The sequence below is a fragment of the Caretta caretta genome, chromosome 5, assembly GCF_965140235.1.
Source record: "Caretta caretta isolate rCarCar2 chromosome 5, rCarCar1.hap1, whole genome shotgun sequence".
Lineage (NCBI taxonomy): Eukaryota > Metazoa > Chordata > Testudines > Cheloniidae > Caretta > Caretta caretta.
Window position 1 is genome coordinate 13,172,450 of NC_134210.1, and position 23,350 is coordinate 13,195,799.

Here is a 23,350-nt window from a genome sequence, read left to right on the forward strand (position 1 = left end):
AATCCATTATCTCTGTAGGCCATGATGAAATTAAGTCAGCTTCTCCTTAAAGTAGTAGTGGTCGCAATGTCCATCAACTGAGTTTGTAACGCTTTGCTTACAATGTTTACTTGGAACAGGATATTTGAAGTCAGTGATCTGGTTTTCCAGGCTTTGCACCTTGTGTTGGATTCTGGCCTTGGCTTTACTTGACTACAGCAGTTCCATGAGGGTGTCGTAAACCTCAGACACTCGGTATTTCACTGGCCTTTCGCTGTCAATGCGGCTTTCCCAGCAAGTGTCACTAGTGGCTTCAGAGTCAGATTTGTAGCATTGTCCATGACCTACAGGATTTTCCACCTGATAGTTGATGCTGAAAACAGGATGTATATCCCTTGCAGTACTTTGAAGAGAGATATTGAATCTAAAGAAGACACTGCATCTGACACAACCAGGTTGAGGGAATGACAACCACAAGGCATGAAGAAAGCTTTTGAATTCAGCATAAGGATTCTTGCCAGGACACCACTGTTTCCTCCCTTCATATTCATGCTGTTATTGTAGCCTTGGCTGCGGCAGTTGTGAAGCTTTATTTTATTCTCATTCAAAACGTTCATGAAGAGTTCTGTTAAGCCTTTTCCAGTAGAGTCATCCACTGACTGGAAACAGATTAAGTGTTCCTTTACTTGGATACAGCCATCCTTGTCATCAGCAAATCTTACTGTAAATGACATCTTTTCCGTGTGACTAATGTTGGGAGTGCAATCCATTATTATGGCATAGTAATTCACTTTTCCAAGCCGCATCAATATGTTATCAAGAACCTTCCTTGCCATAAGGTCAATCAATTTGTTTTGAATTTGTAATCCTTCTGCCAGGTGGAACCAGCAGCAACCAGGGCAGGGTTCAATATCTAGGGGTTCCTTTTCAACAATACAACACAGAACTGGCTCAAGCCCCCTCCCAGTAACCTGGGAAAATTACACACCACCCCTGGACGCCTCTGACAGGCAATACTTTCCCACTTGCAAGCACAGAGTCTGAGTGTAGAAAAGAAACTTTTAATGAAAGGAGGGAACTCACCTGACATTAATTAGGGAAAACGCCACAAGCAGGATTCATAAACATAAACCTGTAAGCAGGATACCCACCCCAGAGTGTGTGGGGCAATTTCTTCTGTCTCATGTTCTTGAGTTCTACAACCAAAACTTCCTTTACTGTGCCACGCCTTCCCTTCTCCGCCGCCCCCGCTTCCTCACCATACCCTACTCACAGTGGTTGACCTTGGTCAGTGAGGACCGAGGGTTCAGAGGTGCATCTGTGTGAGTTCACCTCACACCTGGGGAAGAAGGTGATTGCTCCACCATCTGAGTGCTTGCTTTGGCTGGCTGCCTCGCCAGCCACTGTTCCTCGCTGCTTGGCTGCCTGGCCATTCTGCCAGCCGCTATTCCTAGCTGCCTCTCGCTGGCTGCTCCCAATGACAAGCCACCTCCCGCCAGCTGACTGCTTGCCTTCTGCTGCCATCTGCCTCTCTGCTGTGACCTCTGCAGGTCAGTCTCTTAGTGACTGTCAGCTCTTAGGTTTCAGAGTAGCAGCCGTGTTAGCCTGTGTCCACAAAAAGAAAAGGAGGACTTGTGGCACCTTAGAGACTAACAAATTTATTTGAGCATAAGCTTTCATGAGCTTTCGTGTAGAGCTTTCTTTTTGTCAGCTCTTAGTGATTTTTAGCTCTTAACAGGCTGGGCAGAAACACTGTCCCTGCACAAGTGATTTCAGCTCTTATTGAGCACTTAAAATAACAAAAGGTTCCTAATGGAGCCTATTTAGCTTTATCTTTGAAAAGTGGGGAGGAACAGGTTAAACCAGACCGTGGACCCTTAGGGAGAGTCCACACCTCCTAGCTGGGAAACATGTCTCCTCCTCCTCCCCCCTGTTACTTTCATCGGGGTCTGGCGTTCGAGCCCCTGGCTTAACGAGGTCCTTTCAGCTGAGGGTGACCTCCTTATTTGGGACAGGTTAAGCACAGTTTTGCTCCCCTTTACTCATACAATAAAGACAATAACATTAATAGAATCATAGGACTGGAAGGGACCTTGAGAGGTCATCTAATCCAGTCCCCTGCACTCATGGCATTACTAAGTATTATCTAGACCATCCCTGACAGGTGTTTGTCTGACTTGCTCTTAAAAATCTCCAATGATGGAGACTCCACAACCTCCCTAGGCAATGTATTCCAGTGCTTAACCACCCTGACAGTTAGGAAGTTTTTTCTAATGCCCAGCCTAAACCTCCCGTGCTGCAATTTAAGCCCATTGCATCTTGTCCTATCCTCAGAGGTTAAGAAGAACAATTTTTCTTCCTCCTCCTTGTAACAGCCTTTTACATACTTGAAAACAGTTATCATGTCCCCTCACATTCTTCTCTTTTCCAGACTAAACAAACCCAGTTTTTTCAATCTTCCCTCATAAGTCATGTTTTCTAGACCTTTAATCATTTTTGTCACTTTTCTCTGGACTCTCTCCAATTTGTCCACATTGTCCTTCCTGAAATGTGGCGCCCAGAACTGGACACAATACTCCAGATGAAGCCTAATTAGCACAGAGTAGAGCTGTCATAAATATAAAGGGAAGGGTAAACCCCTTTGAAATCCCTCCTGGCCAGGGGAAAGCTCCTCTCACCTGTAAAGGGTTAAGAAGCTAAAGGTAACCTTGCTGGCACCTGACCAAAATGACCAATGAGGAGACAAGATACTTTCAAAAGCTGGGAGGAGGGAGAGAAACAAAGGGTCTGTGTCTGTCTGTATGCTGGGTCTTTGCCGGGGATAGACCAGGAATGGAATCTTAGAACTTTTAGTAAGTAATCTAGCTAGGTATGTGTTAGATTATGATTTCTTTAAATGGCTGAGAAAAGAATTGTGCTGAATAGAATAACTATTTCTGTCTGTGTATCTTTTTTGTAACTTAAGGTTTTGCCTAGAGGGGTTCTCTATGTTTTTGAATCTAATTACCCTGTAAGATATCTACCATCCTGATTTTACAGGGGGGATTTCTTTATTTCTATTTACTTCTATTTTTTATTAAAAGTCTTCTTGTAAGAAAACTGAATGCTTTTTCATTGTTCTCAGATCCAAGGGTTCGGGTCTGTGGTCACCTATGCAAATTGGTGAGGCTTTTTATCCAACATTTCCCAGGAAAGGGGGGGGTGCAAGTGTTGGGAGGATTGTTCATTGTTCTTAAGATCTAAGGGTCTGGGTCTGTAGTCACCTAGGCAAATTGGTGAGGCTTTTTACCAAACCTTGTCCAGGAAGTGGGGTGCAAGGTTTTGGGAAGTATTTTGGGGGGAAGGACGCGTCCAAACAGCTCTTCCCCAGTAACCAGTATTAGTTTGGTGGTGGTAGCGGCCAGTCCAAGGACAACGGGTGGAATATTTTGTACCTTGGGGAAGTTTTGACCTAAGCTGGTAAAGATAAGCTTAGGAGGTTTTTCATGCAGGTCCCCACATCTGTACCCTAGAGTTCAGAGTGGGGGAGGAACCTTGACAAGAGCAAAAGAATTACTTCTCGTGTCTTGCTTATAACACTTCTGCTAATACATCCCAGAATGATGTTTGCTTTTTTGGCAACAGTGTTACGCTGTGGACTCATATTTAGCTTGTGGTCCACTAGGACCTCCAGATCTCTCTTTGCAGTACTCCTTCCTAGGCAGTCATTTTCCATTTTGTATGTGTGCAATTGATTGTTCTTTCCTAAGTGGAGTGCTTTGCATTTGTCCTTATTGAATTTCATCCTATTTTACTTCGGACCATTTCTCCAGTTTGTCCAAGTCTCTCCTCTTCCCCAACTAGCTGTCAGGAAAGAACTCATTCAGACCCTGCTTACAAATTGTTTTGCTGTAGAAATGGTCGATAGCTTCTTTACGAACTACTCAATGCAGGTGCTCACGCATGACATTGTCATATTTCCCAAGGAGTGCTACTAAACTGAGGAAATTACCATTATGTTCCGTGAACAACTTATCCAAACCCCAGAAAGGCAAATTATTCTTTGCAGGGAAGAGGGTAATTGAGATCAGAGGCTTGAGCACGTTCCTTCAAAGCTGGGTTTCTACATTAATAATGCGCTGGTTTTCTGGATCTATGCATTTATTCAGCTTGAACCTGGACTGGAATGCCATCCATTTGGAGTAGGCCATAAAATGGCCAGATGCCTTTTCATGTTGCTTCAAAGCATCAGCTAAGTTATGACAGTAATTGTACCCCGAAAGCACAAGCAATCATTTGGCATTCTTGTCAAATATTTTGCAATAAAAACAGAACACGTTGTCTATTGATTCTGAGTAAACTAGTTAATGCCGATTCAGTTTCTTAGCATTCTTGAGCACTCTTTCGCAGTGTGACTTTGAGAAGTGTCGCTTCTGCTCATTTACTGGAAACATCATATCCTTGAATTTGCCCAGCCCCTTCAAAATTTTATGATCAGTAGCGGCAGAGTTTAGGATTGCTGGCCATAAAGCAGGATCTGATGTATCGATTTGTGGGGTGTAATTTTTCTCACTGCTCTTTCTGTCATCATGCGAGGCTGATTCTTCTCTATTGTTTCTCTCCTTTTCATGTAAACCAGATTTTTCTTTATCATCACTCTCCTTTACATCGCCAGGAAAACTGGACGATTCTTCATCACTTTCCTCACATTTCTATTCCTTATCAGGTAAATCTGCTAATTCCTTAGTAATAAGACTTCCATAATTTACACTTTGCTCCTCAATTTCTTCTGCAGTGGGACGCTCACTATTGCCTAAAGCAGGGGTGGCCAACCTGTGGCTCCAGAGCTGCAAGGCTCCTCAGACGTTAATAGGTGGCTCCTTGCATATGTACTGACTCCAGGGCTGGAACAGTTGCTAACTTTCCACTGCTCAACCCTAGGCCCTGCCCCCACTCCACCCATTCCCCCAAGGCCCCCACACCTTCCCCTGAGCCTGCTCCTCCCGCTCCTTCCCCCGTGCCCTTGCTCCTCCCGCTCCATCCCAGAGCCTCCTGTACACTGCGAAACAGCTGATCACGGTGGGCAGGAGGCACGGGGAGGGAGGGAGAGGTGCTGATCGGCAGGGGTGCCAGCGGGCAGGAGATGCTGGGCCTGGCGGGGTGAGTGTGGGGTCAGCTCATGTATTACTGTGGCTCTTTGGCAATGTACATTGGTAAATTCTGGCTCCTTCTCAGTCTAGCCACCCCTGGCCTAAAGCCCAGTCTGTGGTGTTCTGTTTCAGATATTTTCCCATCAAATTTGCCCCTTGCTTCAAATGAGATTGCAGCTGAACTTTTTGCTTCCTATATTGAGCACCTGAAAGCTTCTTTGGGGTCATCTTTTATTTTCTATGGGGAAAAACAGACAGTATTAGGGAGAACAAAAGTCTATATTCCGCAGTCTTAGAAAGTTATCAAACATAATGTGTTAAGCATGGCAAAAGGAGTAACAGTATTTCTTTTATATTGTTGCTTAGATAAGGGTTCAATAGTTATTTCTGGTGTCTCATTAAATAGTCCTTTATTAGTCTGTATTTACTCTCTTCAAGTCTTAAACCCCAAAGTACTTTCACAATTACACAATATTGCAGCTGGGCTCTTACTTCACTCCGTATCTCACTGACTGACTGGCAGGGCCCTGCCCCTTCCGCACCCACGAGGCTCTGGCTGACAAGATTCGAGGCGGTTCAAAGAAAATGTCGTTCTCAAAAAATCTGGAAGGTTGCACGAGATACTGCAAAGGTCCAGAACGTTCCGCAGCCGGAACACCTGAAACATTTTACTTCAAACATTCTATTTTCCCATGTGTCGCTAACAACACAGAGGGCCCCTCGCGCCTGGCACTTCCTGAGCCTGGCGGCCCTGGACACCCCCGTGAGCATGGGGCTGCAGTGTTAACTGGTTTGTGTCTAGCCTGTCTCTCTTTCAGCCCCATCCATCATGGGCTTGCCAGGGCTGCCCTGCCTTGCCAGAGGGTGACACCAAAGCCCTTCCCATGGGGCCCCAGAGGGAGCTGACAGGTGAGGCTCCGGGTCTCTCCCAGGGGGCTCGAGCGGGGGAGAGAAGCGGGACCGGGAAGAGGCTCTGGGTCCCATCCCTCTGGACGGGACCCTAGGTAGGAGGCTCTGGATTCCCCCCCCCCCCCCGACTCCCCAGAGGAGCGGGGTCTCCCTGGTTCCTTTCCCCATGGGGCCCTGGAAGGAAGGGTTCCGGCTGCTCCCCCATCCCCATGGGGCCCTGGCGGGGGGGGGCTCGGCCGGCTCCCACTCTTCGGGGGCCGGGCTGGGGGCGGTTCCCGTTCCTGCGGGGCAGGGGGGAGGCGCGGCGGGGGCGGGCCGCCAGGTGGCGCTGCAGGGGCCAGCGGCGGGGTCGCTCTGTGCGCGGCACGGCGCTCGGCGGCAGCCCGGTCCCGGCCGCCGGAAGTGACGCCGCGAGCGGAGCCGAGCGGCCTCCGGTGACATTTTCTCTCGGTGGCGCTCAGGGCGGGGAGCGGGGCAGGCGGCGGCGACCCGGCCTCGGCCCCCCATGTCCGAGCTGCTCCCCCGCGAGGGGGAGGCGAGGAGGAGCCGCAGTGGCGGCGGCGGCGCTGGCACTGGTGAGCGACGCGCGTTCAGCCGCTGGGGGCTCGGGCCAGTCTCGGGGGACCCGCCCGCGCGGCCTGCGCTCTCGGAGGAGCCGGGCTCGCTGCCCCCCCCTCCCCGCCCCTCGCGTCAGGCCGGGCTGGGCGGGAGAGGCCCGTACACCCGCCCCCAGCGCGCCGGGACTGGCAGGAGGCGCGGCCTCGGGTGGAATCCGCGTCTCCCCCTCTCCGGGCCGGGGAGGAAGCCCGTGAGGTGAGGCCGAGGCCGGGCCCGGGCCCGGGCCCGGGTCCGGGTCCCGGCGCGCTGCACCGGGCTGGGCCCCGAAGGGATGCCGGGAGGGGCCTGCGGCCTTAGAGTGCGCAGCGCGGGCTCAGTGCGCGGGCGGGAGGGGCCCGGCTGAGGGGCCCTGCTCTGGTGCCAAGGCGCCGGGTGAATTCTGCGTGGGGGTGGGATTCAGGGGTGGTTCCAGCACCCCAGTGCCCGTGTGAATGCCGGGCCCCCTGGCGGGAGGTCACATCCGCACCCTTGAGCTCCGGGAAATGCAGTTCAGCGCACCAGGGGGTGACTCTTAAAAACTTTATAGCTTCTGGGGCGGCTTTCAGGAGCACTTAGATGTATCTCCCCCCCACCCCCGCCCATTTTACCACATGGCGGGAAATGTGGGAGTGCAGCACCTCACTTCTGGTTTCAAGAGAAGCCCAGTAGAGACCTTTAGTGTGTCGGGATTTGTTCCAGTCAAGGCTGTGGAGTGCCGTTTGAAGTGGGGGCCAATAGAATTTGCTTCTCTGCCTGACCTTTCTCTTTCTCTCAGGCACCCCACCCACCCAGCAGCCTGGTCCTCTGGCCCATGGGTCCCTACACCCATCCTCTCCAAATTTTGAACCAGTGATGCTGCAGTCTGGCATGTGAGGTTGCAGCACCACTCAGGTTTGACCCAGTTGCCCTTCCATCATGATGGAGGGGCAACTGGGCGAAATTGGAGTGGGTGGCATTGTGACCCCGGTGCAAACTTGAGTGCTGCCGCAACCCCGTGTGCCAGGTGGGAATGCCATTCACTCAGATTTGGTTCAGCTGCCCCTCCATCATGACCGTTGCAACCTGGAGTGTGGGGTCAAAGCGCCCTCAGGTTTGGCTCAGTCAAAAAGTGGTCACGTCCCTCTCCCCCCCACCACTCCAGCTCTGCTGCCTGTCATTCTAGTTATAAACTCTTATGCTCATCCCATCTACCTTTAGGGATCTTACTTACCATGTTTTTTTTAATTAATATTATTGTGGACAGAAAGAATACATAGGGGTAACTGAAATAATGGTTCCTGGTGTTCAGGTTTACTAGGTTAGTGCCAGTGAGCTTTGATGTGATGTTTTGTGTTCATTCATGTCCTGACTTAAAAGCTCAACTCTCAAGTTTTCCAGTTGCCTTTATAGCCCCATAATCTGTTGTAATTTGATTACTCTAGTTCACTGAATCTGTCTTGACAATGCTGGGAAGCACATTTTTGGTTTCTTAACTTAAATAGTTCTAGAAAGAAATTTACATAATCTAATACCATAATATGTTTTGTTTGAAAAGCCCCTGGAGACAAATGTATGCCTAATTTATGTAATAAATAATAGACCTATCTAAATTTATGCAAAAGTTCCAATTCAAGAGTTTATGATGAGTTCAAATTGTGTTTTCCTTACTTAGGCAAATCTCCCATTGACTTTAATAGGAGTTTCTACTGAGTGACAGTAGGACTTGTCACTGAAGCTTTAAGTATAAAGACCTTTTAAAAATACTGTAAATAAAACTTCACTGTCCTGCTTGGTGTAAGAGAGACACTATGGCCATAAGTGCACACTACTACGTATGCCAGCAATTTATGTCAGTCAGGGGTGTGAAAAATAGCACCCCGAGCGACATAAATTATGGTGTGCGCTTCTCCTGCTGACATAGCTACTGCTGCTTGTTGGGGGTGGTTTAATTATGTTGATAGGAGAGCTCTCTCCCCTTGGCGTAGAGTGGCTGTATGAGAGATCTTACAGTGGTGCAGCTGCATTGGAACAGCTGTGCCGCTGTAGCTCTCTAGTGTAGACATAGCATAAGCTGTTGAATATATTTCAGATGACATTTTCTAATGTTTGAGCTTTTCTTTTTGGTCCTACTCATTGTTATAAATTCTGGCATTTTTGGACAGACTTTTCCAAAGTTGTCTTCACTCTTATTCAGAATACTGAAGAATCTATTCTTAAATCTATCTGATTCTATGTAACTTAAATATACTTCTGAAATGTTTTTAATCTTTAAAGAAATCAGCCAAATAATTTGTGCTCTGAGAAGTTTACACATTTGCCTTTGTAGTCTTTTTGGGAAGTCATAACTCAAACAGCGTAGTTATAAAGTTTCAAACTTTTGATGATAGCTAGTGTTAATATATAAGTAACACACAGTTTCTGACTTTGTTTCAAAGACGGTTAGAACTCCTGTGTAGAAATGCTAGTGTCAAATGTTTTACTGGAATCAGTGAATCTTGGCTATTAAAGTCAACCAAACATAAATCTTTGCTGAAATACCTAACAGTGTTCCTTTAAATATATCAAATTTCTGTTATCTTCTGAAAAGTTTTGGGTGGCATAGGATTTTCTGTGATTTGGGTATAGCAAGCGCACAACCTTTTTTTTTCTACATGAAGTTTAGATCCATGTATAAGTAAATCGGTATCACCCAATCAGTGAGATGAAATGTGGTGCAATCAACACAGCAACCATTCCTAAGACTCTAATGACATGCTTGATCAACATGTGAGTGCTGTACTCTTGAGCAGTTTATCTGCTTGGTTAATGATCTGGAAGAGTCAGGTGTTTACAAAAGAAACTGATCCAGAGAAGGGTTTTATTACTTGGAGACTTGAATGGCTGGTAAAATATCAGATAATAATGCCAGTGTACTTATAATACCAGTGTTTTGTTAAGTGAATAATGAGGGGGTGAGGGGCAGAAAAGATGCTGGAAAATGATTGCTGAATATAGTAGCTGCATATGAACAGAAGGATTAAGATAACAGTTCAGATTCATTTTTATCTATCTCTATTTATATACACACTTGTATTTTTTAATTATAAGTGCCAGCTATCCCTATCTGCTTTTCAAACTAATCATTAGTTGGCTGACTTCTTATAGGCATCTCAGCAGAAATGTCTCGAGTAGAGATTCGAAAGAGGAAAAGATAGTGACCTTATGTTTACAAAAAGAAAAGGAGTACTTGTGGCACCATAGAGACTAACAAATAAATTGGTTAGTCTCTAAGGTGCCACAAGTACTCCTTTTCTTTTTGCGAATACAGGCTAACACGGCTGTTACTCTGAAACTTGTGTTTACAGTTACTTGTGTTTACTTGTATTGTGGTAGTACCTGGTCTCATACTAAAATAGGCATTGTAAAAAGTGCAGCAAAAAGACTACATGCTCTGAAGAGCTTACAGTTTATAAGATAACAAACAAATGGTACAACAAACAGATGATGAAGGAAATGCAAAGCAACAGCCAGGCAACTAAGAATAGCATGATAGTCAGTGGTCACAGCACATGCCATGTAAATCCTCCTGAATTGTAAAAGAAGACATGGAAGCACCTGTGGGAAGCTGACAGACTGGTAGATAAGGCTACCATCAACAATGCAGAGGACATGGGGGTTAATGAAGTAAGGCTGGACGAACAAAGAATAGAAACAGAATTGTGAATGGCCTTGAAGATTAAGTAGGAAGGAAGGATACAGTGGAGAGATCCAAAAAAGGGTATGGTTTAGTCAAAGCAGCAAGTAACATACCTGCTGTCAACTTCACCTGTTGCTCTGATCACACCTCTCCTCTTTGAATCCCTTCACTGTCTTCCCAATTATACTGCATCAAGTTCAAGCTTTCTCTGTTTGTTTTTAAAGATCTTCATGGCTCTGTGTTCTTACTTGCCCATTTCCTTTTGTCTTATTGTGACCACTCCCATATCCTTTGCTCCACCGACAATGCAAGTTTCATCACAAAAGCATCTGTGTCCCTTGAACCTGTAGTTTCCGCAGATGTTACAGTATAAAGGAGTGGCTGCAGGTTGTATTTGCTTAAAGAAGGTGGTTAGAACTCCGTTGGCTGTGTTTATCCCCCCCACCCCCCCCAGTTCCCCCCGTCTACACTGCTAACTGAAGGTTTTTGAAAAATTCTTGTAGATTTTAAAGGAACACAATGAACTTTTATTTCTCTGAACACTTTATTACCTACAGATACTAGTAACCTCTAAGGTTCCTAAAACTGAAAGGTCACAGGAAAAGTGTCTGTATTTTAATATACTCTTCATTTGACCTCACTGAGTCTGTAACATAATAATATTAAAATGTGACCTAAAACTGCAGATACTGATAGGGGACTGCTGAGCAAGTGTAGTAAGTCTTTAATCTCCGTTAAAACTGACTAGACTTGAAGCTAATGGTGTTCATATTGCAAAACGTGCATCCACATTCAGCCCAGAGGGCCTTCAGTTTTGCATTTAACTTTTAGCTGTATTGAAAGCCCTAAGAGTTGCTGAGCTACCACAGCACTAGTGCCTGCTCCAATGAAATAGTGTTATCTCCCTTAGTCTATTTATAGTGGTGATGATTTCCATGGTGGACTGACAAACCAAGCTGTTCAGTTCTCACTAATATATGTGTCATTAATCACATGATCTTAAAAGCAAGTCAGTAAAATTAGTATTTTCTTCCCTTAGTTAATTGTACTGTTATAATTGAGAGGAGTATAGGGGTTTGTATAAAAATCCATAACAAAAAATACTTGGTGTGTAGCATTAGATAATCTTCAGTATTGGTAACACCTTCATCATAGAGAATTATTATCCCTATGTTAGGTAAGAAACTGAGCTAGAGAGGTTGCAACTGAACTGGTGGCATAGATGAAGTCCAGGCCAGTGTTATAGCCAGGATTAAAACTAAATAGTTCCTTGCTCCCAGCCCGGTGTTCTCTTAGAATACGTTCCCCTGTTCACACGCATCTGTAATACATTTTTCATAACTGAAGAGGCCAACACAATTGTATTATTGTTACCTTATTTCGCTTAGATTTTTGACGCTTATATAGTAATTTTACTCATTCAAGATTAAAAACTAGGCACAACATCTGAGTTAGTGAGATGTTGCTCTTACTCAATTACAGATGGGTTGCCTGAGGCACAGGAAGGTCAAATAATACGCCCATGGGCATGCAGTGGGTTGAGTTCAGATCCAGGGTGATCCAGTATCCTCTGTTTTCTCTGAATTTAATTGTGTAGCTGCCTTTCAAACAGAATATGCATAACTCACTTAGCATAATATATTTACTTTCACAGATATACTATGCCTCTCTTGATGCTCAATCTTCGTGGAGAAATCTTAAATTGTTATGATGTTTACATCAGACTATTTTTAATCACAAATAACAGGTATTTATTTAAGGCTAGATGTAGGTATCAGTGTGTGTATTTAAGACACTTTCAAATTTACATTTGCACCACTTTAATTTCAAGAGGTTACTGAAATTATGGCTTTGGGTATTTATGGTGAAATTCTCCTTTTCTAATAGTATCCTATAGACATTGTTTCTCTGTACCTTCTTAAACTTTCCAGAAAGGTGGACATGCGTAACCTGATCACATATGGGAAATTTAACTCCTATCCCAGCCTGCTCCATCAGTGTTTATCAATGGTCTTGAGTTTTAGTCATTGATAAAACTGTACAAGGCTTCCTTTCACAGAAGCTGACATTACTGTTTCCATTTTGGGTAAACTGAGGTGAAGCAGTTAAGTGACTTGCCCAAGTTTACAAAGCGAGTGGCAGAGCTGGAAATATGCCCAAGGAGGCCTGACTCAATCCACTCTAAATGATAGATTACAATTGCTATTGCACTCTTTTTCTAAGTTAGATAATTGTCTATTTTGCTTAAGCAATTATTCCAATATTTAAATGTACCCTATATTAGTTTGTCATAATGCTGATATCCATCTCTGGTAATGCTGGGAAATCAGGCTGACATTCGTTAGCAGGAAAACAGTTTAAGACTACTAGACTTCTCAGTTTTATCTTGGCTTTCTAATCAGTTGTCAGCTTCCAGTCCACCCACTTCACTCTGCCAGTTCTGTCTTTTCTGAGAATGCTTTCCCAGGGAATTCAAGATGACTGTATAGCAAGAACTGGCACAGCCTCTTAGGGAAAGAGGTGGTGAGTACAGGAGGGGGATTGGAGACTGACTACTGATTGCGTATGCTTGTCACTGTGGCTGAAGTTAAAATATTTTAAGTGAGCTCACTTAATGTAATATTTTCTATAAACTGTGTGGAATCTCCCACAGAAAAAATACAGGGCCTCAAAGCAGTTTGATCCAAACTTTCTACTTTATGCAGAGTTTCTCTTCTTCCTCTTTAGATGATCACTGATAAGGACTGTTAACATTGGGCATTGGTACAGGGCAATAATTTAAAAAACCCTAATACTACAAGTTCAGTACAAACAATATGCAAGTTGACTTTCAGTATAAGGCATTTTGGATAAACTCGTAACCTAAAGAGATGGTATGAGTTACCTGTTGAATATATAATACCATTGCTGTTAGATGGACTAGATCTAATAGGTTTCAGAGTAACAGCCGTGTTAGTCTGTATTCGCAAAAAGAAAAGGAGTACTTGTGGCACCTTAGAGACTAACCAATTTATTTGAGCATGAGCTTTCGTGAGCTACAGCTCACTTCATCAGATGCATACCGTGGAAACTGCAGCAGAGTTTATATATACACAGAGAATATGAAACAATACCTCCTCCCACCCCATTGTCCTGCTGGTAATAGCTTATCTAAAGTGATCATCAGGTGGGCCATTTCCAGCACAAATCCAGGTTTTCTCACCCTCCACCCCCCCACACAAATTCACTCTCCTGCTGGTGCTAGCCCATCCAAAGTGACAACTCTTTACATAATCAAGTCAGGCTATTTCCTGCATAAATCCAGGTTTTCTCACATCCCCCCCACCCCCATACACACACAAACTCACTCTCCTGCTGGGAATAGCTCATCTAAACTGACCACTCTCCAAGTTTAAATCCAAGTTAAACCAGAACATCTGGGGGGGGGGGGGGGGGGGGGTTAGGAAAAAACAAGAGGAAACAGGCTACCTTGCATAATGACTTAGCCACTCCCAGTCTCTATTTAAGCCTAAATTAATAGTATCCAATTTGCAAATGAATTCCAATTCAGCAGTTTCTCGCTGGAGTCTGGATTTGAAGTTTTTTTGTTTTAAGATAGCGACCTTCATGTCTGTGATTGCGTGACCAGAGAGATTGAAGTGTTCTCCGACTGGTTTATGAATGTTATAATTCTTGACATCTGATTTGTGTCCATTTATTCTTTTACGTAGAGACTGTCCAGTTTGACCAATGTACATGGCAGAGGGGCATTGCTGGCACATGATAGCATATATCACATTGGTGGATGTGCAGGTGAATGAGCCTCTGATAGTGTGGCTGATGTTATTAGGCCCTGTGATGGTGTCCCCTGAATAGAAACACCACCCTATACCGGAAACCTACTGACCGCTATTCCTACCTGCATGCCTCCAGCTTTCACCCTGACCACACCACACGATCCATCGTCTACAGCCAAGCTCTGCGATACAACCGCATTTGCTCCAACCCCTCAGACAGAGACAAACACCTACAAGATCTCTGTCAAGCTTTCTTACAACTACAATACCCACCTGCAGAAGTAAAGAAACAGATTGATAGAGCCAGAAGAGTTCCCAGAAGTTACCTACTACAGGACAGGCCTAACAAAGAAAATAACAGAACGCCACTAGCGGTCACCTTCAGCCCCCAACTAAAACCCCTCCAACGCATTATTAAGGATCTACAACCTATCCTAAAGGATGACCCAACACTCTCACAAGTCTTGGGAGACAGGCCAGTCCTTGCCGACAGACAGCCCCGCAACCTGAAGCAAATACTCACCAAGAACCACATACCACACAACAGAACCACTAACCCAGGAACTTATCCTTGCAACAAAGCCCGTTGCCAATTGTGCCCACATATCTATTCAGGGGACACCATCACAGGGCCTAATAACATCAGCCACACTATCAGAGGCTCGTTCACCTGCACATCCACCAATGTGATATATGCCATCATGTGCCAGCAATGCCCCTCTGCCATGTACATTGGTCAAACTGGACAGTCTCTACGTAAAAGAATAAATGGACACAAATCAGATGTCAAGAATTATAACATTCATAAACCAGCCGGAGAACACTTCAATCTCTCTGGTCACGCAATCACAGACATGAAGGTCGCTATCTTAAAACAAAAAAACTTCAAATCCAGACTCCAGCGAGAAACTGCTGAATTGGAATTCATTTGCAAATTGGATACTATTAATTTAGGCTTAAATAGAGACTGGGAGTGGCTAAGTCATTATGCAAGGTAGCCTGTTTCCTCTTGTTTTTTCCTACCCCCCCCCCCCCAGATGTTCTGGTTTAACTTCGATTTAAACTTGGAGAGTGGTCAGTTTAGATGAGCTATTCCCAGCAGGAGAGTGAGTTTGTGTGTGTATGGGGGTGGGAGGGATGTGAGAAAACCTGGATTTATGCAGGAAATAGCCTGACTTGATTATGTAAAGAGTTGTCACTTTGGATGGGCTAGCACCAGCAGGAGAGTGAATTTGTGTGTGGGGGGGTGGAGGGTGAGAAAACCTGGATTTGTGCTGGAAATGGCCCACCTGATGATGACTTTAGATAAGCAATTACCAGCAGGACAGTGGGGTGGGAGGAGGTATTGTTTCATATTCTCTGTGTATATATAAACTCTGCTGCAGTTTCCACGGTATGCATCTGATGAAGTGAGCTGTAGCTCACGAAAGCTCATGCTCAAATAAATTGGTTAGTCTCTAAGGTGCCACAAGTACTCCTTTTCTTTTAGATCTAATAGGTTGCCTCCGTTACCACTTGTAGCCAGTCAGGCACCTTTGACAAGACTAGAGGCATTCAGCAAAATAGCTGCAAAGAGAAGACTTTTCTTTTCTTTAGTGAAGCAGAAACTGACCTTTGGGGGGAAAAAACATGCTATGACTGACTTTAACATTTGATAAATGAGAAGTATTTAATATCTAAATTAACATATTTGAGAGGAGAGTGAGGTCAAGCACACTGCAGGCTAGTCTGAGGACGCTGACAGTGCCTGTAGCAAGCCCTGTCTCCAGACTGTCAAGGTAGCACCTTTCACTAGCACTAGTTCACTTTAATTAAGAGGAAAAGTAGAGGAAGTATTGCAGTTGTTTATTCTCTTCTATAATATTAAAACCTTGGGGGTTAATGATAAAAGCACAGTGTAGCAATGCGTGTTAATTTCACTGAATGAGGCTGCAGCAATATTTTCATGCTAAACTCTGTAGCAGAGCTTGCAGGTACAGCTAGCAAGAAAGTTGGCGCGATTATAGTTGGCTGTTGCTCCCTGTGACAGACTGACAATATTCTGTATTACCCTGAATAAATTTTATGGAATTAAGGTAAAATTTATTGAATTAGGGTTAATATCTCTGAGGTACGTTGTATTAAAAATGCAATTATATATGTGTTGTGGCATTGTATATACCTTCCGTAGTCGGGGATGTTAATATACTTTCTCCTATCAACCTTTTGAAGCCACCCCTCTGGAGAGGTCTGCATATACTAGTTCAAACTGGATTCTCCAGGGCCCAGCGGGCAAAGAAAGGGTTTGTGGATAAATAAGCCTGGTTTTAAACTGGCTCAAGGCCTTCTTCCTCATCCAGCAAATGGACAGGACCCTGATCCATGGAGGGTCCCAATCCTTAGTGGAGGGTTGGAAGGGCTGGGTGCTTGTTCTGAGCTGAAGCTGTGATGAATTAGTAACTGCAAGAACTCCCCTTTGGTTGTGGGCAGGTGGAGAGGGGAAGGGTTTGAAGGACAGTTCCTATTAGAGCTCATTTTAGGGTTATTTTCATTTCAGTAGGTTCTTTCATTGTTTTCTATGTGTTTTCTCTGTAATGCTTTTTACCTTAAGAGGCTTGCATGGGAAGTGCTGTGTGGTGACTTATATCTGTAGCACCTGATAACCTTCTCTAAAGAGAAAGCAAGCAGGTGTCCTCAAACAACCTGACTGTACTGGGAAATATACAGTGAAGTCAGGGAACTGTGCAGCCTGGAAATAAGCTGGTCAGAAGGGAGAGGGATGCGGGTCTCCACCCAAGAGAGGTGGAAGCTGGAAGCCTGAGAAGAGTAGGTGCCCTGGCTGGACCACTGAGGAGCAACACGGGTGCAATTGAACTGTGAAACTCCCTGGCCACAGAATACCTGTAGTTTTCCAGGATTTACAATACAGTTTGATTAGCAGCATGTAAGCAGAACACCTGATGACAATATTTTTCAAGACATAAGGAAATTGATGCTGTATAATGTGGCTGATACCCTATCTATATCCATGATTTCATCCAATAAAATGTACTATATTTTGAAAACTGACTTATAGCCTTAATTAAAAGCGGTGTGCAGTAGCCCTTTGAAGGCTGTGGGTTGAGCCTGGCTGGATATCAATTCAGCATGGTGTGAGGGAATTCAGGAATGGTAGGTTGCTGCAAAACATGCTAGGACGGAGTGCCATGGAATTCTGGTTAGAGAGGAAGTTTTCACAACCCAATTTAAAAAAAAAAAATTCTAGGGCTATATAGATACTATAGAGCCTATATAACTCAATTTTCAAAAATAATTTGAATTTAGAGTAGAGACTTAATTTTGTCACACATGATCAGAAAAGTTTTTTCTTCTGTTTTTTCCCAATATGTGTAATAAATCTAATCTTTTTTGTCTATATACTTCTTTGCTGAAGTACGATACTTGGATAAGGGCATGCAATTAAGAGTGAGGGGATTTAAAAATACAAACTAGTGAATGCTGAATTCTTTTAATATTAGGGGTCAATATTAGTTGAAGAAAATTGTTGATGCCTGTAACTCAACGAAGCTGGGGATGAGGGGCTTGGGGTGCGGGAGGGGGCAGGGGCTTGGGGTGCGGGAGGGGGTCAGGGCTCTGGCCTGGGGGTGCAGGCTCTGGGGTGGGACCGGGAATGAGGGATTTTGGCTGTGGGAGGGGGGCTCCGGGTTTTGCGGGGGGCTAAGGGCTGGGGCAGGGAGTTGGGATGTGGGAGGGGGTCAGGGTTTTGGGCTGGGGGTGGAGGCTCTGGGGTGCGGCCAGGGATGATGAGTTTGGGGTGTGGATTTGGGGCATGGGCTTATCTCTGGCGGTTCCCGGTCAGTGGCACAATGGGGGTCCTAAGGCAGACTTCCCGCCTGTCCAGGCATCGCGGATTCCGCTGTGCCCCGGAAGTGGCTAGCAGCAGGTCTGGCTCCTAGGCGGAGGCACGCAAGCGACTCTTTACGGCTCTCGCCCGCAGGCACCGACCCCCATTGGTTCCTGGCCAATGGGAGTGCAGAGCCGGTGCTCAGGGCAGGGGCAGTGTGTGGAGCCCCATGGGCCCCCCTGCCTAGGAGTTGGACCTGCTGGTTGCTGCTTCCGGGGCACAGCATGGTGTCGGAGCTGGTAGGGACTAGCCTGCCTTAGCTGGGCAGCACCGCCAACGGGACTTTTAACTACCTGGTCAATGATTCTGACCAGAGCCGCCATGACTGAGTGCCTTACATTTCGCAACCCAGTACTGGGTCGCAACCCACAGTTTGAAAACCACTGGACTAGGTGATCATGATGGTCCCTTCTGTCCTTAAAGTCTGAGTGAGACTATTTAAAGGGAATAGTGTTGTTCTCTAAACATGCTAGATTTACCAGCTTCTCTACTCTTTTCTTACAGTGTGAGGGTGATATTACTATATTTCTCCTACTGCCAATTCAGTACTGCCTTATTCTTCTTCAAAAACAAAAAATAATCAATGCAGGTACCAGAGTACTCAGGAGAACAATCCTATGCTAGTGACTAATAAATTTAAAGTGCCTCTTATTTAGAGTTACCAGTAGTACCATTCAGTCCATGATGCTGCTATTACCAGTTGGAGGGGAGAGAGTGGGTTTCATCATGCATCCTAGGGCCTCCTTGAGCCAGAATAGTTGAAGAGCATATTGTCCATTTATGGAACCAAAATGCGTGTAGTTAAAACGTAACAATCATCTGCTTTCATTCAGCTTTAGTTCTAAAATTCCTCCTCTCCTGCCTTGTCCTCATAACTTATCATAATTTACTACTTATCTACATCAACTGATGGGCAGAATATTATAATACATCTGGTGCTAAATAATCTTGGACTCCCATTAGCATCACAAGAAATTTTATGCAGTCATAAACAGAGCAACTGTGCTAGTGGTCAAAAGAATCTTCACTCCCACACCACCTGCAATATCTCAACCCAGACTGCAGTTGACAGGTTCAGACCAGAGTCGCTCTCATTGTGAAGAGCTCTCATGCCTCCTTTGTTGAAAGGATCAAAATAATTATTTTATTACAGTAGTTCTCGGGTTCTCAAGTCTGGTCAGTGTCCCATTGTTAAGAAGAGTATAAACATGGAATAAAAGACAGTCCCTACCCTGAAAGGTTTATAGTCTAAACTGAGAATTTGAAGTAGTCTTTTATGTGACCCAATTGTACAAATGGGAATTCTTAATCAGAAAGTTGTGATTTATATCAAATGGACCTGTTACCCCCGTGGTTGTTGGAGAGTAGTTGGGTCCTCTATTGACCAACATTATCAAAGTTTCTCATTGTGGGCAATCGCACTGATCACGCTAAATTGCACAGTAACCTAGATAGTTCTCGAGCCAACTAGCAACCCCACTTTTGTCCCCAAAATTATCAAGAAAGTGGTGCTGAGAATAGTCCAGCAGAAGCTGATCTCAATCAATGTTCTTAGACACTTTAGTCAGGTTTCAGATGAGGATATGGCACTGGTACCACCTGTACTCACTTTCCAAATGGGTATATATATTCATCCTGCTGGGTTTATAAGAACGGCCATACTGGGTCAGACCAAAGGTCCATCTAGCCCAGTATCTGGTCTTCCGACAGTGGCGAGGTACCCCAGAGGGAACGAACAGAACAGATAATCATCAAGTGATCTATTCCTTGCCGCGCATTCCCAGCTTCTGGCAAACAGAGGTTAGGGAACACCATCCCTGCCCGTCCTGGCTACTAGCCATTGATGGACCTATCCTCCATGAATTTATCTAGTTCTTTTTTGAACCCTATTATAGTCTTGACCTTCACAACATCCCCTGGCAAAGAATTCCACAAATTGACTGTGCGTTGTGTGAAAAAACTTTTTGTTTGTTTTAAATCTGCTGCCGATGGATTTATATAGAGGCAATATGATATTTTCTGTCTTATTATCTATCCCTTTCTTAATGATTCCCAATGTTGTTTGCTTGTTTCACTGCCGCTGCACAATTGTGTACATGTTTTCAAAGACTTATCCCCACTGACTCCAAGATCTTTCTTGAGTGGTAACAGCTAATTTTAGACCCCATAATTTTATATGTATAGTTGGGATTATGTTTTCCAATTTGCATTACTTTGCATTTATCAACATTGAATTTCAACTGCCGTTTCGTTGCATAGTCACCCAGTTTTGAGAGATCCTTTTGTAGCTCTTTGCAGTTTGCCTGGGACTTCACTATCTTGAGTAGTTTTGTATCATCTTCAAATTTTGCCACCTCACTGTTTACCCCTTTTTCCAGATCATTTATGAATATTCTGATTAGTACTGGTCCCAGTACAGACCCCTGGGGGACACCCCTATTTACCTCTCTCCATTCTGAAAACTAACCATTTAGTCCTACCTTTTATTTCCTATCTTTTAACCAGTTACCGATCAATGAGAGGATCTCCCTTCTTATCCCATGACTGCTTACTTTGCTTAAGAGCCTTTTGTGAGGGACCTTGTCAAAGGCTTTCTGAAATTCTAAATTCACTATATCCACTGGATCCCCCTTGTCCATGTGTTAGCAGCAGCTTTCAGTTCTGTTTGATCATACTGTGCTGTAGACTTCCATACAAGAGCTAGCAATGATAGATAGACCCAAGTTTGAATCCATGCTCTGCCTGATTTGGAGCAGTGACCTGAACCCAGGTGTATTCAAATAGCTGCTCCAAATTATGCAGATCAGTGGTTTGAGGGGTTTTGTGCAGCTCTGGTGAGTGCCCGAACCACTGGGCTATTAGCTATTATGGGGCAGATGTCCTTTGAGAGTGCGTGTATGTGTGAGAGAAAGAAAAAGGGCTGACCTGACTTAGGTGCCTAACTCCAAGAGGGAGTTAGGCACCTAACTACCTTTGACGGATGGTGCTTAGATGCTGCACCTCTCCTTGGAATTATTACTGGCTAGTTTAGGCAGCTCCCCACTCAGTGTGTTGGCTTCTGTGAATCCCTCTTTTAGGAACCTAACTCTCCCCATAAAATGCAGGGGGAGGCTGGGCACTTAACTTGGAGCTGTAAATACTACTGGCTGGCAGGGCACCTGAGTCCCTTTGTGGATCTAGTGTCTTCTGTCTCCATTTTTAGGTACAAGCAGTTTATAAAAATCCATTTCCCTTGAATTCAGAGGGAAGAAGTCTTGTAGATTTGAAAACGCCGGCTACTCACAACAATGGAATATAGACAGCCAGGCACAGTGGAAGGGAAACGCTTAACAAAGCGAACACACCTTAACTTCTGTCCTCTTCTCCTGTATATTTAACTCATGAATTTATTTTAGCAAGGAAAATGAGTTTGCTTGGTTCCCTTTCAGCTGGTGAGTGCGTATAGAGTGCCGAGTGCAGGCTCATGTCCTACAGGTATGTTTTGGATTATCTTGGCTGGTCAGTCTTGACTAGTTTTCTTTAATATTCTCCCTTTTTCAAGTTCACCTATATTAATATTTTTAAATGGAGGTTTTTTACTCTAAATTCTTGCTTGCTTATACTGGAAAAGGACTTTTTTTTTTTTTTTTTTTCAAGAATGCAGAGGTGTTTCACATACCCTCTCTACTGAGTCTTGGATGGTTTGTATACACAGTCTGAGGGCTTAATAGAAATAGTTTATTTTTTAACCTCATTTGTTTATGCAAAACCAGTTGAAACAGAGCTTTAGTTTCATCCTTTCATCTCATGTTTCTGTAACCATATTGGTTGGAAAGGATGGAGTGTCCAACCTTTTAGGATTGCTGCTGGGCCTGAGTTATGAATTAACTGGCTAAACAGCCAAGTCCACTCCCCAAAAATGTTCCTTAGGTAGAATGGTGTGCTATTGAATCAGCTTTAGGAGAGCATTTTTCTAAGGACCATCTATATAAAGAAGTACAGTATCCAGAAGGTGGTGGTATAGTGGTGTGAAAAAGGCTAGACACTCTAAAGCAGCCCAGGTTTCAAATTCAAGCAAAGATGACTCCACCATCTTGAGTTAAACCGAGTGCCATGCAGTCTTCTGTTGTTTTATGTATATGGATATGCCTGGCATCTTCTACGAGCAGACAAAAAGATGTGGTGTTGGAGCTTGCAGAGTAAATCTGATCAAGAGCTCAGTAAAAATGACAGACTGTGGTGGGTGGGAAGGAAAACGTCCGTACTTGCACACCTGTCTTGAGGGAGGCTAGTATTTCCAGCAGAGAGAGGACCAATTGAATTGATTTAGTTTTGCTTGTTTTCCTTTGGTTACTTAGATATTTTTGTTGTTGAACATTTATATAAAACTTGAGTTCAGTGTTAGATTATCATTGATGGGCTTCACTGAAGGAGTAAAGAACAGTTTTGAATGGAGAGAGTGGCCTATTGGTACTAAAGGGGAGGGAGGGAGTTCCAAGCATAAAAGATGGCATGAAAATCATGAAGACCTATATATGGGTCTTTTGGATTAAATCTTAAAATTGGAGGGCATTAAAGGTCTCACAATTCTCTTTGTAAGAGTAGGAATTTGCTTCAGTGTCCTTTGCCAAAGCTTCCTCTCTTTGCTTTACTGTGCAGTAGTGCATCCCTGCACTTCAGAGGTGACTGTAATTACATGTGGTGGAAGTATTTACACAGTGTGCGAGCTTGTATACCTAAACATACTTGGGGATCTTTCAGTCTGCTACATAAACGTAAAATATATAGGCAGCAATAATTTTAGGCTGAGATAATGAGAATATAAACTTTCATCATATTCTTTAGAACGCTCTCGGCAGTGAGGAATAACTAGCGCAAGGCCTGGGCCTGTCCCAGAAACACCCCGGGGCCCTACCTTTCCACGAAAGGCGGACCAGGTGTGGGCAGGCTCCACCCAGCAGGATCCAAGTGTGGAGGAGCTTAGTGTGTGGGAGGATCCAGATGTGGGGTGAGAGGATTCTGTGTGGGGCAGTCTGGGTGTAGGCAGCTCAGTGGGGGTCTGGGTGCTGGGGCAATGGGATTCTGTAGGGGGGGGTCTGGGTGATGGTGGTTGGGCCTCAGCAGGAAAGTCGGGGGATGGGGCTCGGCAGGGGAGTCTAGGTGTGGGGGGCTCAGCAGCAGGAGGCTCAGCAGCAGCGTCTGGGTGCTAGGGGATTTGGGCTTGGTGGAGTGGGGGGATGGGTGCAGTTGGTTGGGGGTTGAAGTGTAGGGGGTTCGGGCTTGTTGGGGTTCAGGGGACTCAACAGGGGTGATCTGGATGCTAGGGGCTTGGGGCTTGGTGGGGTGGGGGTCTGGGTGCAGTGGGTTGGGGGTTGAGGTGCGGGGGGCCTGTTGGAGGGTTGAGGTGTGGGGGTTCCGGCTTATTGTTGTGGGGGTTGGAATT

The 23,350-nt window shown here is 44.8% G+C and overlaps 1 protein-coding gene across 3 annotated transcripts in view; it reads left to right on the top strand.

The window, feature by feature from the left end:
- The first annotated feature begins 6,414 nt into the window (after positions 1 to 6,414).
- ARK2N (arkadia (RNF111) N-terminal like PKA signaling regulator 2N) overlaps positions 6,415 to 23,350 on the top strand; it is an 87,553-nt gene continuing 70,617 nt past the window's right edge. For 2 of the 3 annotated variants that reach the window (XM_048849609.2, XM_048849612.2), the window contains exon 1: positions 6,415 to 6,592. The gene's annotated coding sequence lies outside the window, so the exon portion shown is untranslated. Of the gene's footprint in view, positions 6,593 to 6,732; positions 6,831 to 23,350 lie in introns of those variants that run through there. The other variant, XM_048849610.2, reaches the window with a different exon arrangement.